Consider the following 19,518-nt stretch of genomic DNA (forward strand, 5'->3'; position numbering starts at 1 on the left):
TTTTTAATATATACTTAGTTCTTATTTTAATACTCTCTCTTTATTTTAAACTAAAAATATGAGAGAGTAAGGTCTTGTTTGGTTGGATGCAAAAAGTGAAAATTCTTATGAAATTGTAATTCCTAGAAATTCCCAAAATTATCAAAATTATTGGGGGGTTGTTAAAGTCGCTCCCCTTTTACTAGGCATCGCTCGCATTTTTTTTAGGATTTTCTATTTTTACCCTTAGCAAATAAATACCCACGACTCACTCCACGACACTTACAACTCTCATACTTCACTCTCATACCTCACTATCATACTCTCATTCACTCTCATTTTATCTCTCTAAAAATTAAATTAATTAAAATCTGAAAAAAAAAAAATTACACACACACCACCAACCACCCACCACCGACAACCACCAATCGAAGGGAGGTGAGCAATTTTCCGGCGATGGCTGATCAGCGGCGAATCTAGGTGAATTACTGTAGTCGAGGGCTGGGCGGCAGCGACGAATAGGTATGTAAAAAAAATGAAATCAGGACTTCCGCCAGAAAATTTCGGAAGTACCTAGGAGGATCCACCTGAAATTTTCGGATCCTCCTCGGTTCTTCCGGAAATTTTAGGCGGGATCTAGAAATTTCAGGCGAGGTACATCCAAAAATTTTAGACGGATGTCCTGATTTGGGTTTTTTTTTGGTGAATAATTTTTTAAAAAAATGTTTATTGTTATTATGATTATTGTTAAAAAAACTTATTAATATTATTATTAGTAATGTTATTGTGATTAGTATGTTATTGTTAGTATGATTATAGTTATTATGATTATTGTTGTTGTTGTTATTATTATTATTATTATTATTATTATTATTATTATTATGTTATTGTTAGTATGATTATTGTTATTATAATTATTGGTGTTGTTGTTGTTATTGTGATTATTGTTATTGTTGTTGTTGGTGTTATGATAATTGTTATTGTTGTTGTTGGCCTGGTGTTATGATTATTGTTATTGTTGTTGTTGTTGTTGTTGTTGTTGCTGCTGTTGTTGTTATTGTTATTGTTATGATTAGTGTTGTTATTAGGATATTGTTTTGTGTTGTTGTTGTTGTTGTTATTGTTATTAGTATATTGCAAAATATGTGGTTTCGGTTATAATTACTATTATTATTTTTTATGATGGTGTTGTTATGAAATTATTATATTTGAATATTAATATTTGTTGTCCAACTTTAATCAAATTGTGTTATTTCTAATTATTATTGATAAATGATTTTGTACTTATTTAATGTAGATTGAGGGTTCGGGTGCTCGTCATGCAATATCACGACGTTTGAATGCGTCTGTTAGGAGGCAATCATCTCGTTCAATAATTACCGGGTCATCGCTTCATCATGAGCAGCAATATGGGTCTCCTAGTGGTTGGTCGATCGGGAGAGCATCAGTCACAAAGGTAGCCGGCCCATGTATTCACTAGGTGGACTACCTACATCTGACGAGGAGGACGAAGATTCGGCAAGTCATGCTGATCGGGACGAAAAATCGAACCCTCAAGATTATCATACGGTATATAAGGGTCAGCATGGGAGATTTGTTGGTAGTCAAGCGAGTCAGTCTACCACCAGCTCGGCAGAGCCATGGTATGTGCAGCAGCCGATGCCAAGTGATCCTGAGGATGGGACTGTTATCCCTAGTTTTGGTGGTCACGTGGCGTCATATATATAGGTCGAGAAGGAGCGAAATGTTTTGCAGTGTTTGAGTAGGACACACTTATGTTCTGAATTGGTTAATTAGCGAGGTCATCTTCCACAGGAGCACCTCGAATTGATTGATGGCAGTTGGTTGTCTCACTTACCCTGGCTTATGTTTAAGCGTCTTGATTGGCCGTTGATTTCTGCTTTTGTTGAGAGATGACAGCCAGATACGAACACATTTCATATGCCATTTGGGGAGATCACGATCATGTTGCACGATGTGTACAATCTTCTTGGGATTCGTGTCGATGGTTCCGTGGTTACCACTACCCTTAGCACAGACGCCATACGGGACACGTGCTCAGTAACCATGGATATGACTACGGATGAGTTGAATGAGAAGTGCGGTACTAAGACGATTTGGCAGGGTAGTGGGGTGTTGACTGAGAGGATTTGTAGTACGGCATTGGAGGCTCAGAGGCCCTTTAGTGTCCATTATACTGCATACATGTAGTTAGTGCTTGGAGGATCACTGTTTTTAGACAAGAGTGGTAACCGGACTCATCCTTCCTTCCTCCACGAGCTTGTTGTTGAAGGTGTCCCTATTAATGAGTACTCTTGGGGTGCAGCTACTCTAGCTTACTTGTATCGGCAATTGGGTACGGCAACACGAAAAGATGTTGATTCGATCGCTAGTTGTCTAACGCTTCTGCAACCATGGATTTACGAGTAGTTTTCGTGCTTTCGGCCTTAGCAGGGTACCTTGACGAGGGACCTTAATATCCCTCGTGCGTCTGCTTGGGATGTTAGAGCTAGATGCCCTAACAAGAATATGGAGCGCCTCTTATCTTTTCGTACTAGATTGGATGCGCTAACTGGCCTTGAGGTTAACTGGCTCCCGTATGAAGTTGATCTTGCACAACACGTGCTAGCCACTTTATTCATATGCTGCATCCAGTACCGTAACATCATTGAGCCGTACATGCCTGATCGAGTGGTTCGACAACTTGGATTCGTGCAAGATATTCCAAGGAGCATTATCAGGCCAGAGAAGGCCAAGAGACCGACCAACTTGAAGATGTACCAGGTAGAGTTCCCGACCAACATGACATTTGTGATGTGGTCTAGGTTTGTCCCTGGTTCGTCTTTCAGTGTAGTTTTAGGTGCCCTCACCAGACTTAGGCCTGGAGCTCCTACGATTATATTTTATATTTCTTTTTATTCGGCATGTAATGTAAGAACTGGACACTTTTATATTTTGTTTTGTTGGAACTTAGTTTAATTAGTTTTATTAATCTACATTACATAACTACAACTGTTCAAACTTAGTGAAAGTACATAAATAATTACATAAATAAGTTTACTACCTAATTAATGCATCCCACATATTCCTTCTAACTTTATATTGTTGATCCCATCCATTAACACTTTGCTCGTGGTTCTCAGTCCACCAACCTACGATTGGCGGAAAAGGTGAATCAGGTACAAGATCAAGACAGATGAAATGTGACCCACCAACTGTAGCGATTACGAACTCTCTACTGGGCGTCGTGACCCCATTTTGTGCCCTCAACGGTAACACCGTGATGCAAGGGTAGTAGCAAGTTGGTACTAGGCCTACACCGAGATAAATCACCCTGTAATCTTCCTGTAATCTAATTCTCAAGCCTAATAAGAACTAGAAATCCTCAACTTCAAGGTAATTTTATTCAAAATTTTCCACTTTGTTAGGTCGTCAACGATCATATTGCAACTTATGAAGAGCTTGAGCATTAGTTCTTTTATGAACTCATTCTACGACTAATTATTCTCCCCAACAAATGCAACTTTTGAATAATCTTCGTTCCCCATTCTTTTTCTAGACTATAAACTTCATTTAAAGCCTTATTATTTCTTCCCTCAAGCTTCACCCTAAGCTTCTCATACTCAATAAGAACACAATCAAGTTCTTAGTTCTTACTTTTTACTCCAATACACTAAATCACCTAAACTCTTTATTGATTCCTTAATGTAAAAGTTCTATTAACCTTAAACAACTTTCAAATACATATAATTGATAAAAAAATTTAACTTTAGTATGTTAGGCACTTGGAACTGTTGGTCTATGGGTCCCTTCCTATTTGGAGAAAGCCCATTTAATGTTGTGATTGTTTTGGGACAACTAGTCAAGTTTTAGCCCAAGTGATGTTAGTGCTTCTTTGAGAAGCTACTACTTGTTGACTTTTTGGTGCATTTGCCGTGTGAAATGGATGGAAACAAAGTCTTGGTAACTCCTTTAATTTCTGCCAGCAAGTGGGAGTAAATGTGAGGGAAGCAAGTAGTTGAGAGTAAGAGAGAAAACACAAAGAGTCCAAGAACAGCCACAACTCACGGTTTTCACTGCGTAGCCTTAGAAATAAGCCCTGATCGAAGCTCATCCGTGGTCCGATTTATCTCAAATTTTGACATCTTGTCAAGGACATCTAGGAATTCGTTTTCAACAGTTGGATTGTCAATTTATGCTCTGGTTCGTGAGATATAGCTGCTGGACAGAAGCTCTATTTTCTGGTTTAATCTCTCAATTTCTTCCTTATTTGTTTGTTCATATGATTGTTGTTGTTGGGTAAATTGAGTACCCAACTTTTAGGATTTAGAATTGTGTTTGTGTAACATTCCTTGATCATAATAAGAACAATTTGGGTGGACTCTTAAAGTCTCGTGGTTTTTACTCTTCACATCGAAGAGGTTTTCCACGTAAAAATCGTGTGTCTTTTGCTTGGTTGTTTACGCTCATTCTTTATCTTAAGTTGCTGCATTATATGTGTTGATATTGCTGGTTGTGTGTTGATCTTGGAGATATATCATATAGCTTGGGTTAAGTGTGACCTTTGAATAGAGCTGGCAATTTCACCCGAACCCGCGGATAACCGATCCACCCGACCCGAAAATATGGATAAAAACTCGATCAAAGGTAGATTATGAATGGATGGATGACGGGTGGATCGATTGACAAATCGAGTCGGATTCGGGTGGACCTTCATCCAACCCATCACCCGATCCACCCATCCATCTACATATATATATTATTAGCCATTTAATAAATGTAAACAAATATTAAAATAAATAAAAATATATATAGTATTTACTACATCTAGAAGCTACTGATAGAACAGAGAATCAAATACAATCTACTGTTTAATTCATGGGTGTTGATATTAGTGGACTACATTTCCAAATCTGATTTTTTTTTAAAAAAAAAAATAGAATGCAAATAGAACTTGAATTTCACCCATTTATCACCCAATCCACCCGATTCATCCGTGGATGATGGATGGATCGGATATGGATGGAGTTTGGATCGGGTGACGGATGGTTTGGGTGATTGATGGGTATAGGCGGATGGAGCATAATCCGACCCGTATCCGGTCCATTGTCATCCCTACCTTTGAACAAACTAGTAGTTTGTGTGTGCTTGTAGTTTGTTTGTTTGGTCGATTGATTACTCCGCAAGAGGTGTGTTTATCCTCAACAATGACTTGTAAAGGAACTTGGAACTTTGTCAAAAAAACTTGTTGACATTTAATACATAATATATCTCTCATGATCAGATAATTTCGTTTGAGTCAAACAATTTGGAATGACAAACAATAAAAGCAGCCTGATCTAATTATTTACTATTAATAGCCAAGCTCAGCGAGTCAATATAATTTGATCATGTTCGCTCAATGAGAAACTAAACTAATTACGACAATTCCTGTACTTTATTACTATGATATATCTCTCTTAGATAATGGTATAACCATTAGGCTGGTGAATTATAGTCACAAATAATTCTTCTCTTTCTCACTAAAAACCTAAAGTCTTGCTTACAAAAAATTATAACCCTAACAGACTTAATTCTCTTATAAATTAGACTAATTCATATACTTAATGAAATTTAGATGAACCATTCCTTCTAATTAACAATTAGATTAATTAACATAATCAAATTACTATTAATTAGCATAATTTAATCACTCTACAAGTGTAGTCATGCGCAAAATCACTAATATAGAGATCAAATTTGTATATGAGTACACAACAAAATTAATTGAAACTTATCAAATCAACCATCAAATCATGAATCACTCGATATTCATCATGTGATCATCATCTGAGCTTAAATTTATAAGAACATCAAAAATTAAAATTAAAGAAGTGCTTAGTACAATAACAATTAAGAATTAATAAATTAAAAGTAAGAAGGTACTCTTTTATTGTAGGCAATATCGATGCAGTCGTTGCACATGTTCTTCCCTTGCACCAATAATATAATGGAGAACCATTAATCTATAGTCACCTTTGTTGGAATAAAGAGAGGAAAGGTAGCTGACCTCTCTCCTGATAGAGCTCGTCCGACCGGGCGCGAGAACAAGTGTTTTTTATACAACCAGGCTCGAGAGTAAAGTTGATTTTCATCGTTTGTTTGCCCTACCGGGCGGAAGCTCACATTGCCAGGCACGCCACCGAGCGAAGCCAACACGTCAGATTACCAACAACTCTTTCTCTTCCTCTTCTCCTTGTAACTTCCTCTTAACTCCTAATTAATGGGAAGTTTAAGGGGTTGTTAATATGCCTTAATCTCTGTTTAATGATAGTCTTTTTGGCTTTCTCATCTCTTGATCTTTCCATTCACATTATATATTTCTTGGTTGGAAGAACAGAAATATGAAAAAAAAAATACATCAAACACATTAAGCAAAACATATTCCTGTTTTTGGGCATAAGTTTATGTGACTCCAACCTCTCACCCAAAAGTTCATTTGTGTGAGAGTGGTATGTGAACCTTAGGGAACGTGCCAACGAATACAATTGAGCACCACGGTTGCGCCAGAATTTCGTTTTCAAGTCAGTGATTTGCATCACAACACACCATATTTGTTCCATTGATTATAAGATCAACTTTTCGATCTTATTGTTCTCTTATTTGTTTTGTAGCCTTGAAAACACCTTATTTTACAACAATTTGAAAATGAAATTATATATTTTCATTGGCTACGCATTAGGTATTGGTCGAAGATTGGATGATGTGAAGAAAAATAATTTTTTGGAAAAAAAGTTGTTCACATTTTTCTGGGAGTATTCCTGAAGATGGCCCCCGATCAAAGGTCAATCATTGTCGATTTGGGCTGACATATTGGGAGCTTGTTCGGTACTTATGAGGCTTCATTTTCAACTGTTGGATCGTTGATATCTGCTCACGTTTGGGAGTAATGGCTTCGAAGTTGAGCTGCACTTTTTGGAGAGGATGTTTGGGCATACTACGGAGGATGCTCATTTTCACCACTTGAATTAATTCAAGGGAGGTCCTTTCTAAATTAATTTTAATTTTGATTATGCTTTGCATGTGATTTTAATTCTAATAATCATCTTGACAAATATATGAGTTGTGATTGGCATTATAATGTTGGATGATTATTTTGGGTCCATAATGTATTATTTGTTACATGATTATTAGCTTATAGACTAGAGTATAATTCATGTTATATATGCGTGACATTACATGATATGATTATTTTTATTTCTTTGTTCTATACTTGTGGTTTGAATTTAGTACTTAGAAATATGTTAATTGGTTTTATTTACCAATTTAATTTGTTGGTTTTTTGAACATATGTTTTGTTTTGTTCATTGAGAAAGTAAATATTAGGCTATTGCTTTAGATTAATTTCTATTAGCAATGTGTTGATGAGTACCTAATGTTTACATGCCTATGTTGATAGATAATTCATGGTTAATTTTTAAGACTTATTAAATTGTAGGTTTTATAAACTTTACCATGAATCTTGGCGTTACGTTGAGTATGTTATTAAAGATTATTATTTTTTGCTAATATATACGTTGATATGTATATGTCACGCTTGTGGAAACTTTGTTCATGCTCATAATGTTTACTTTGCATAATTCTTTTCAAGAACTTGTATTAATTCTATCAATTTAGTATGAGAAGTTTTAAATGAGAATTATGTAATTAATTTGTGAAGAGTCATTTGTGTATTTTTCTTCATAAGAGATTATCATTATAGTTGTTGTTTTTGTGACTCCTAGTTGTGCCATGTATAAATCTATAGTTCTTGTTGGAGAATACTTATATGACTATTTCTATTAATTTTACTCTTGAAATTCTTTTGGTGGCTATTTTTGATATCTTAGTGTGTTAACTAAGTTGTGTTAATCTTGTGATGAATTTTTGAAATATGATAATGTTTGAATTATTTTTAATTCAATGGTTAGATTATTTTACTTCTTTGATTGTCCACCTTAAGAGAGAGTTTTCAAGAGTTATTAATTCTTATAGCATGTGTTTCTCATTTTTGTTCTTATTTGGTTCGATTTGGTTTAGTATTGACATTTGTCTAACGTATCATTATCGATTTCTTTATGTGTGGAAAGTGAGTCTTAAGAATTTTATTTTTTTGATCTGATGTTATGCCTAGTAAATCTCCACATGATGCCAATGTGTCTCCATGGATCCAAATGTCCTTCAAGAAGCTCAAAATAATTAGTGGATTCACAATCATTACAAGAGGTAGGTGGTCATTGGGTTGTTTATCGTTGATTGCTAAGGTAAATTATTAGAGGCACCATGGAGGTATGTTCACATATTATTTTCTCCCCGTTCACATATTATTTTCTCCATAATCAACTATGTTTAGTGTTTAGACTTAACTTTGATATGTGGGGGTTATGATTCTATGAGTGTATAGAATTTTGTAGTATGAATTTAGTCCTTTTATGCCCCATGTGAAAGGAGTATAGTTTACATTATCTAATTTCAATACTTAGTTGAAGACTTCTGTCGTCCAATGTGGGGGAAAAGTGTAATATGAGAATTAGTGTTGGACTCAAAGTCTTGGTTTATTTGATATCTTGTTTTTGCTTTTTAAGCAATTGATTGTATGCTTCATGACTTTGTATATGAATGTTGGATTATTTTATTATCTCCATGCATCACAATATTAGATTATTGTATGTTATTGTTGGCCGGATTATTGAATTATCTCTGTGTACCACAATATTTGACATCTTTTACTATAATAATTCTTTTTTAGCAATTTTATGCATTATGTCATGTTTTAGTGACAAGTGATTGGCTATGCACATTGGATTCTCATGTCTCTTGATTGCTATATTCCCATCTATGTATTTGTTTTGTGAACAAGTTGACTATAAGAGGAATAAGAGACATTAATATTAGATCTCTCTATTATTTGATGCAAGGCATGAAAATGACTAGTTATGCTAATGACTATTATTTTTTGGCCTTGATTTGTTGTTATCGCATCTTTATGTTTGAAGAGTGTTTCTTTAACTTAATATGAATTGATGACTTGAGTGATTGTTTACCTTGGAAGAAACTGTTGAGGATAAGTTAGATCATTTCTAACATAGTTGGAGTTCTCCTATCCTTTTTAATATGGAGTGTGTTTCCTAATATTTTTTCTAAAGTTTTTCCATTGTCAATTCACTAAGTGTTGTTGGAAGTATTCAAGGCTAAACTTGTGAGTAAAGGTTACTTTGTTTTTCTTGTCTTAATGGAACAATGTAGGTCTCACTTAGATGACTTAATTATTTTGGATCTTGGTCCTTGATGATAACTTTATTTTCCTTTTAATGGTTGAAGTTTGTTAAGCCTTTTGAGTGGTGACTTAAGTGAGTAGATTGGGGAGTTCCTTGTTGAAGATAAGAAATGGGAATTGAAAGTTCAAGTGTGAGTTGACTTGAGTTTATTACCTAGGAAGTGGTACTTGCGATTAAGTTTGCTTCTCATTACTTGTTTCATGGTAATATATACTTTTTGTGTTATTTCTACAATGTGAGTGTGGTGGTGTTGAGAATCACATGTGTAATTGTAATTAATAACTTCTTTGAACTTCTTATCTTTCCAATTTGTTTTTTCACGACTTTGGATATGACATATGTTTTATTATTTTGAGAATAATAATAATTATTACGAGTTTTTGGTTTTTCCAAAGTGTCATACATGTTTCGTGATTTAAAAGATTTTTGCGATGATAGGATATTTGTTGTTCATGTCATCAATTGAGTAGAATATGTTTTGCATTAACATGATTTATGGGTACTTTAAAGAGGTCTTAAAGTATGTCTTGAGTGGAGTATGCTAATACGTTTAGCAATGTGATAGTGACATGCATTGCATTTTATCGTAACATAACATATATTTGTGAAATAGTTGGAGTGTAATATTTTACAAATTTAATAGTGAATGACTAACGTTGTTTAAACTTGCTTCATCTTTTACTAAGTATCTTTTTAGGTACGAAGGTTGTGAAATAATACACTACCTTTTAGGAAAAGTTGTTCAAAAAATTTCCAGAAGGCAAGTGTTGGTGATTGATGGTTGATTAAGAAAGTTCACTAATGCGGCTATGCTATTTTCAAGGATTGGACTTGATTAAGTTTTTGAAATTTCCAGTTTTGGGTTGTCTTGTTACTTTATTCATCTAATGGTGAATGTGACATGTTTTCTAACCATTTGCGCAAATTAAGTTGGTGTTGGTAGCATGCTAGTTTTCCTTGTTGGAAAAGTATTCTAGCAAAAATAATTTTGCATTATGGTAAGGAAATTTTGAATATGTAACAATCCTTGATAACTTGTGGAAATGTCGAGGGGGATAGGCCTTAAGCCCATGTGGAAATATTAAAAGCACTACTTTCCTATCCCTATGGCATGTGTTGTAATGCTTGATTAAGATTGAGGTCTTAATGGATCAATAAACTATTCAGGTAGGTGCTATTTGAGACGCACTTGATTGATCCACCGTTTCAGGTTGAGTCCTTAGACTCTTAATGAATCCAATTTTTGAGTGGACGTACTAAAATTTTGGAATCACCGTTGTTTATGATTGTTGTGAGGTTGAGCATTAAGCTCTTAATGAATCCATGGTCTTGTGGGGGGTTAATGGCTACAATGTAGCATTGGTTGAGTTCTTAGGAACATGTTTTAACCCCATTGACTAATTGCTTCTGAGAAGTGCTTGTGATTCACCTATGTGGTTGTGAAGACTAGCCATCTTCTATGGAAAACTTGGGCGGATTTCCTAGAGCTTCCACTAGACTAAAGGTTAATGTACTTGGCTATAAAATAAGTGCATCTCTTCGCAGAGTTCATATAAAATCTTGGAGTGATGTATGTGTTGTGGGGGTCTTGTACTAAATCTTGGAGTTTCAAGGTCCGTCCACTCCTTGATTAAGAGTCCTAAGGGTTTCAAGGTTTGTCCACCCTTAGACTTGTAGTTCATTGCCTCATTTCACTAAGCACTAGATTTCAAATTACTTATGTAATATCTAATTGTTATGTACTATATCTCCTCTTATGCCCATATGTGGATTCTCAGTTCTTTTGTTGTTTTCCTTTCCTCACTTTAGTGGGGGATTGTTGGAATAAAGAGAGGAAAAGTAGTTGACCTCTCTTCTGATCGGGCAGAGCTCGCCCGACCGGGCGAAAGAACAAGTGTTTTTTATATGACCGGGCGTGAGAGTAAAGTTGATTTTCGTCGTTTATTCGCCCTGCCGGGCACACCACCGGGCAAAGACAACACGTCAGATTACCAATGACTCTCTCTCTTCCTCTTCTCCTTGTAACTTCCTCTTAACTCCCAATTAATGGGAGGTTTAAGGGGTTGTTAGTATGCCTTAATTTATATTTAATGATTGTCTTTCTGACTTTCTCATCTTTTGATCTTTCCATTCACAGTATATATTTCTTAGTTGTAAGAACATAAATATATATAAAAAAAAAATTACATTAAACACATTAAGCAAAACACATTCTTATTTTTGGGCATAATTTTATGTGACTCCAACCTCTCACCCATAGTGCATTTCTGTGAGAGTGGTGTGTGAACCTAAGGGAACATGCCGGCGAATACAATTGAACACCACGGTTGCGCCAGAATTTCGTTCCCAAGTCAGTGATTTGCATCACGACACACCATATTTGTTCCATTGATTATAAGATCAACTTTTCGATCTTATGTTTCTCTTATTTTTTTTGTAGCCTTGAAAACACCTTATTTTACAACAGCCTTCAACCTCGCGTGTTTGGATCGAACACGTGCAAGACGCCCACCCTAATATTGTGTATGATTATGTGTCTTAATTTGATAGAATGACCCTATATGTGTACTCAATTGATACTTGAAAATCTGTAAAAAGAAGAATGATTTGGGTATTTATACCCCGCCAAGTGGCCTAATGAGAGTGCGACACGTGTCACAAAAAGAGGCGTCCAAATGGACTACCCAGATGATGGCACGTGTCACACAGATATGGCCCCTAGGAGTGACAGCCTTCAAGGCTCAAATCCCAAGAAGCCACAAAACGGCGCTGCCCTAAATCCTAGGTCACCAAACCCTAAGACATGGCACACTTTTCTAGGACCCTATAAATAGGGAGATTCCCTCCATTTATTGGGGCACGTCTTAATCATTACATCATTGATTGCTCTTGAAAACGGAGAACACCTGATCTCGGAATCTGAGAAGATACTTACTTTCCGCACATTTTACTCCGAACCCGTACAAACTTAATCTTCGGAGGCGGACCTCCGAACATCAAGAGCTCTATTCTTTTGTAGGTACAGGCTGCTTCGTTGGATCCAGTCTTCGAGTTGTAACTCTCCCAAGGGACACAAAAACTCCCAAAACATTTGGCGCCGTCTGTGGGGAGAGTACCTCAAAGATGGCTTCACAAGAACCTGTACCGCCTCCAGAGACCAACCGGCCTGTGGTTGATGGAGAGGTCCATTCGGACCACGACTCTGGTGACTACTGTGACGTCGAAACCTATGTGGCCCATGATGGGTCATTCATCTCTAAGCGCATCCATCACAAGGAGAGACGGGAGCGGAACATTGACCAGGCGGGTACAAGCAAGCCCCCTGGGCACCCGTCTGATCTTACTCAGGCAGCAGGATCAGCCCCATTCACCCGAGACGAGCTCATGAAATTCATGGCGAGTTTCAAGGGTGAAATCAAGGAATTAATCACCAACAAGACGGCTGCTCCTGGGAAGGAATAGTCGGCCAAAAAACCAGCTCAGGCCAAGAAAGAAAAATCGGTCAGGGACCGACAGCCTACTCCTCACCCTGCTACGAAGGAGAAGGCTCGGCCCCAAATTGATCTTTCCAAATTCCGTCTCCTAGAAACGGTAAAAAGAAAGACCATCCGGCATGTGCAGCCGGATGGCAGCAAAAAGACCTTCTCTGATGCTCGACACTACATTGAGCTAAAGAAGAACCAGCAGCTGTCTGAGTCGGCATCCACGTCGACTTATCCAGGTAGCTTCAAGAATACCTCAATGAGGAATTCACAATCTGTACATGGGATTCCGTCAAGCGGCCCCTCTGTCCCTACGGGTCCCCATATAATCACATCGGCACCGTATATGGCACAACCATTATACAGGCTGCCTGCTTTGCCTTACATCCAGCCTACCTTCTTCGGAGGACATACGACATACCATTACCAGCCTATGGACTGGCAGCTTCGGTTACAAAACCTTGGAGAACAACCCTTTGCGTTCTCCAGGGAGATAGCCGAGGCCGAACAGCCGACCAAGGTTAAAAATGTGTTGGTACGGACCTATGATGGTACTTCCAACCCAGGAGATCACCTTCTAGCATACACCCACCTCATGTACCTACAGGGGTTGGATGATGCCGCATGGTGTCGCTGCTTCCCAGCTACCCTGAAGGGCATAGCCCAACAGTGGTTTGACAACTTGCCGGCTGGATGCATAAACAGCTTCAAGACGCTTGCGTTCTTATTTGCTTCTAACTTCTCTATGAACATCCCTGCAAAGAAAACAAGTCTCGAACTGAGCAATGTGCAGCAGGGAGATAGAGAAGGGCTGCGCTCTTACGTCAGGCGGTTCAATCTGGTGAGAATCCAGATTCAAGGGCTGTCAGATGAGGTAGCCTATACATAATTTTTCAAAGGTCTGAAGGACGGGTCGACTTTCAAGTTCAAACTTGTCCGCAAGAAAATCTTCACCCTCCAGGGAGCCCTGATGGAGGCGGAAGCCTATATATAGGTGACTAAACACTGCTCCTCAAATAAGCAGTCAGACTCTAAGAAGTCTGACATACAGAAGAAGAGTCGGCCTGCTCCTCAAACCGTATGTTCCGAGGTACGAGTTCCACAAGGATATCTACTCCATCCTCATGGAAGTAAAGGATCTGCTGACCTTAGAGAAGCCGACTCCAATGAAAGGTTTCGCTAAGAATCGGAACAAAAACAAACATTGCCATTACCATGAGGACATCGGCCATGACACCAATGACTATTCCAGCCTCAAGCGGACGCTTGACCGTCTGGCCGACAAAGGAGTGCTGAAATCCTATGTGAAGTCCAAAGTGACTTCTAAAGAGAATCCGGGGTAGTCCTCCAAGAAGACTCCCCAGCCTACTGGTAGTTTCAAAACCGATGAGGAGCCGGTCTACACAATAGCAGGCGGATTCGCCGGAGGTGGCCTGACCATGCAGGGCACCAAGGACCAACTGAAAAAGATGGTCCATCTGTTGAAGAGGGACATGCGGCTGGCACATCCGCCTTCCCAGAAGTCGTGATCACAGAGAAAGACCGGGGAAAAGTCCGCCGGCCGCATGATGACCCTTTGGTCATAGAGTGCAAAGTGGCCAATCAAAAAGTTGGGCGCATTCTGATTGACACAAGTAGACCCTCCGACATCATCAGCCACAACTACCTATCTAATCTCAAGTATAAGCCGGATAGCATGCATGATGTCTCCCATCCGCTTGTCGGATTTGGGGGAGGAGTGGTGCACCCAGTCGGACGGATAGATCTGCCTGTCCAGGTAGGAGAAAAGGGTAACGGTCGGCACACGACTATTCGGTTTCTAGTGGTCGAAGAGCTGGCCGCCTACAATCTCATTCTCGGCCGACCCACTCTGAACGAGTGTAAGGCTGTCATCATCCCTTCTCTCATGCTGATTAAATATGAGAAGGATGATGGCACTGTTAGCTCCCTAAACGGGGATCAGAAGACGGCTAGAGAGTGTTATCTCTCGGACGTCAAGCCTGCGGCTGCTGCAGTCGGACGGGGGAAGGATCCAATAGACCTTGATGATATCAAGGATGACCATCCGGCCCCACCAGGCTCAAAGAAAAGGAAGACTGATCAGCTGGTGGCGATAAAAAAAGAAAAGCAATAGCAATAACTGACCGGGGAACGATCGGATGACCTTCGTCCCTAGCCGGCTGGTGAGCACATTGACATTCCTCTGGACGACAGTCGTCCAGAGCAAACTGTTAAGGTGAGGACGGTTGCTTTTGTAAATATGGGTGTAGACTTACACCATCTACTGAAAGAATTCAAAGACATTTTTGTCTTTAAAGTGGAAGAGATGCCAGGAATCAGCCCGGATCTCGCTGTCCACAAACTTACCGTAGATCCAAAAAAGTAGCCTATCCGGCAAAAGAAAAGAAATCACGGCGAGGAAAGAAGTCAGGCAGCAGCCGCCGAAGTAAAAAAGCTGTTAGATGCTGGGTTTATTCAGCCATGTAACTTCCTTAACTGGTTTGCGAATGTTTTGCTCGTGAAGAAGCCGAATGGTACCTGGCGCATGTGTGTTGACTACACTAACTTGAACAGAGCATGTCCGAAGAATAGTTATCCACTTCTAAAGATCGACAGTCTAGTCAACTCTATAGCCGGACATGCCCTGATGAGCTTTATGGATGCCTACTTAGGCTTTCACTAGATTCCCCTGTGGAAAAAGGATCAAGAAAAGACGACATTCGTCACTGATCAAGAGTTATTTTGTTACACCGTGATGCCGTTTGGCTTGAAGAATGCGCCTGCTACTTTCCAACGAATGATTAATATGGTCTTCATTAATCAGATTGGGAGGAATGTAGAGGCATACATCGATGACATGATAGTCAAATCCAAGCAACAGGCGGATCACCTCGCTGACCTATGAGAAACATTCGCCACACTCAAGCGGTACAAGGTCATGCTCAATCCCAAGAAGTGTGTCTTTGGTGTAGAGTCTGGGAAGTTTCTCGGAAACCTGATTGACTAAAGGGGGATAGAGGCCAACCCTGAAAAAATACAGGCGGTCATTGACATGCAACCGCCCCACACTGTCAAAGAAGTACAAAAGTTAACAGGTTGTCTGGCGGGCCTGGGGAGATTCCTCAGCCGGTCAGGTGAAAAGTGCCTCTACTTCTTCCATGTGATCAGGAAGAAGACTATGTTTGAATGGGGGGATGATACTGAGGCGGCCTTCCAAAAATTGAAGCAACACTTGCACTCTTTGCCAAGGCTGATCAGCCCTCTGCCCAAAGAGACACTCTACATGTACCTGGCTGTCTTAGATCATGCCCTCAGTACCGTTCTCCTTGCTGAAAAAGACGAAACCCAACTCCCAGTCTATTTCATTAGCCAAGTCCTCAGAAACGCAGAGCTTCGATACCCCATGGTTGAAAATTTTGGCCTCGCTCTTTACATGGCTGTCAAGAAGTTAAAACCTTACTTTTTGGCACATCCGGTAGTGGTCTACACTGACCAACCGATTAAGCGGCCAATGACAACCTTGGAATCATCAGGCCGAATGATCAAGTGGGCTATTGAATTACGAGGTCTGGAAAACACTTATGAACCAAGAAAGGAAATAAAGGGGCAGGCAATCGCCGACTTTATTGTCGAAATGACAAGGCCGGCTGCGCTGGATAACGCTAATCAGGTTTGGAAAGTGTATGTGGACGGGAGCTCCACTATGAACGGCTGTGGTGCAGGAGTTATATATCAATCCCCTGAGGGGGATAAGTATGAGCATGCACTACGGTTCAAGTTCCAAGCTTCAAATAATGAGGCAGAATATGAAGCCCTGCTAGCTGGAATCCGCATGTGCAAGGCGGAAGGGGCAACTAAGATTGACGCCTACTCTAACTCTTAGTTGGTCGTGAGCCAATACCATGGTGATTATGAAGCCACCCATCCGGCTATGATCAAATACTTGCAGGCGGTCAAAGTTGAGGCCGAGACACTTGAAGAATTCAATCTAAGTCAAGTGCCTCGGTCCGAAAACAATCAGGCGGATGCTCTGTCTAAGCTAGCATCATCCGCCTCATGTGATACACCTCGGTTAGTATTCTGGGAAGTAATGGAAAAACGAAGCATTAAAGAGGATCCCATTGGAGTACTTGATCGAACTTCTACTTGGATGGATAGCATCCGGGCGCATCTGCTTGACGACATGCTGCCGGATTCAACTCCGGAAGCAGCCGAACTGAAAAAACGTGCGGCTAATTTTGAAATTCGTAAAGGAGAGCTTTTTAAGAAAAGGTTCCTTCAACCACTCTTAAAATGCATCACCCCCGAAAAGGGGCAGGAAGTTCTGGAAGACCTACATGCGGGCTTTTGTGCCTCACATATAGGCGGCAGGTCTCTGGCAGAAAGAACTAGGCGACAGGGTTACTTTTGGCCTACCCTGAAGAAAGATGCCATGACATTGGTGAAAAAATGCGACAAATGCCAAAAATTCGGCAGACTTATACACCGTCTAGCCACAGATCTGATGGCCATTCATAGCCCGGTTCCATTCGCCAAGTGGGGCATGGACATCCTGGGGCCATATACTACGGCGGTATATCTTTGTTGCATATATTATTTCACCAAATGGGTAGAGGCAAAGGCGGTCAAAAACATCAAGACTAAGGACGCCATCTCCTTCATCTGGAAGAATATCATCACCCGGTTTGGGGTGCCTATGTCTATGATTTTTTACAATGGTCCTCAGTTTGAGACGCCTTAACTCAAGACTTGGTTGGGGGATCAAGGGATCTCACACTGTTTCGCATCAGTCGGCTGACCCCAAGCAAACGGCCAGGTTGAAGCCTTCAACAAGTTAATCTCAGACGGTATAAAAAAGAAGATTGAAAGAGCTGGCGGCCTATGGGCGGATGAGCTACCACACATCCTATGGGTCATCAGAACAACAGCAAAAGGGGCAACTGGAGAGACCCCATTCCTCATGGTGTACGGTGCAGAGGCCGTCTTGCCCATCGAACACTATGAGCCGACTCTTCGAATCATGTTGTATGACGAAGAGGCAAATTGGGAGGCCATGCGGCTAGCATTGGACTCGCTTCTAGAACGCAGGGGCAATGCCACCCCGCGCCATGAGATCTACCGTCTGAGAATGACTAGATCCTACAACAAAAGAGTGCACAAGCGCCCCCTTAAGGTTGGGGACTTTGTGCAGCGGAAAATGGAGACAGTCGGTAGGGCGAATGAAAAAGGGAAGCTAACCACAAATTGGGAAGGCCCCTATCGAATCTATGAAGAAGTAAGAGGCGGCACCTACCGTTTGGAGACACCAGATGATAGGCAGCTACCTAGAACCTGGAATGTAGATAACTTGAAAAAGTACTACTACTGAAATTTTGTAAATTTTTTATTCAAAATCATTAATGAAAAATCTACCTTCTTTCCCAGACTATGTCTATTTATTTTCACATTCAAGAGCACCGCCTGCATAATGTGCAGATGGACCAAGCTCAAAATTTTATTACCATAAAGTGCCGCCTGCACAATGTGCAGGTGGCCCAACTCACTTAGCATTCTACATCAATAAGGACCGCCTGCACCATAAGAAGCCGGCCCAAATACTTATAAGCACCGCCTGCACAATATACAAGCGGTCTAAATCTACCGACCATTTATAAGCTAAGGGCCAAAGACTTAGTGGCTAACTACTTTTCTAAAAGAGGCCGAAGGCCGGATATGTTTCATAAGTAATGTCGTCTGCTCCAACATGAGTACGACCGTCTGCTTCAATATGAGTCAGACAACCGGTGACGTCCATTCGGGCGAAATCGTCGAAGAGAGCATCTCCCATTTGGGTGGTGCATTGCTCTATAAATAAAAAACAAACGGTCCTACTGACTGTTCTGGATTAAGATGACGCTTGCAGCCATTTGATTTAATCTAATCTGAAATCTAAAAAGCGTTAGTTTTTCAACTGTTTTAATACAGACAGAAAGCGGCTACTGTTTCATTTTAGAGGCTACACTATTTATGTATCACCGCCTGTTATTGCTCTGGGGCAATACAAATAGACATGCTATACTTGTAATAATAAACTAAGTTCAAGGACTTAGCGGCTTAATAAGTGTCTAAACGACTAATTGAGGCCTTTGGCCAGATACTCTCATGTGCCTATCCGTCTGCTCAAAATGGCCGTCTGTCGCTTGGTTTGGGGCAATCACCATAGTGATTGATTGACTTAGAAACCAACCATACTCTTTAAAGTATTAATAATTTCTAAGTCAATCAATCCATTTTTGAAACCAATCGACATCGAGCCAGGGGCAAGGACATCCGGTACAACAAACAATCGCATAGTATACAGGAAGTTAAATACTTAGCTAAAATCTATGCATATCAAATAAAATTAAAAGCTTTAAAATTTTTATGCAAGACGCCGGATGCGCCGTTCAAATTAAAAACAGCTGTCCCTATGGACGACTGGAGAAGTTAGCCGGTAAAACCGGAAGAAATTGTTGATTTACCCGATCCCGTGGTCGGTAAAGATACATAGTTACTCGGCACGCAGGCCATAAATGAAAATACTTGGCCATCCGGCCACAGAAAGATACCTAATAAGCTTAAAAGGATCAGGGGAGGTCTTCAGCATTAACAGCCGCATCATCCTTGTTGTCCCTTTGGCACTGCTCATTGTCGTTCCCATCATCCTCCTAATCCTCATCATCCCCTAAGGACGACTCGTCTGAGGAGTCGAATTCCTCGACACCCCGAGTCGCCTCCTCCTC

Source organism: Chenopodium album, chromosome 11, assembly GCF_948465745.1.
Source record: "Chenopodium album chromosome 11, dcCheAlbu1.1, whole genome shotgun sequence".
NCBI lineage: Eukaryota > Viridiplantae > Streptophyta > Magnoliopsida > Caryophyllales > Amaranthaceae > Chenopodium > Chenopodium album.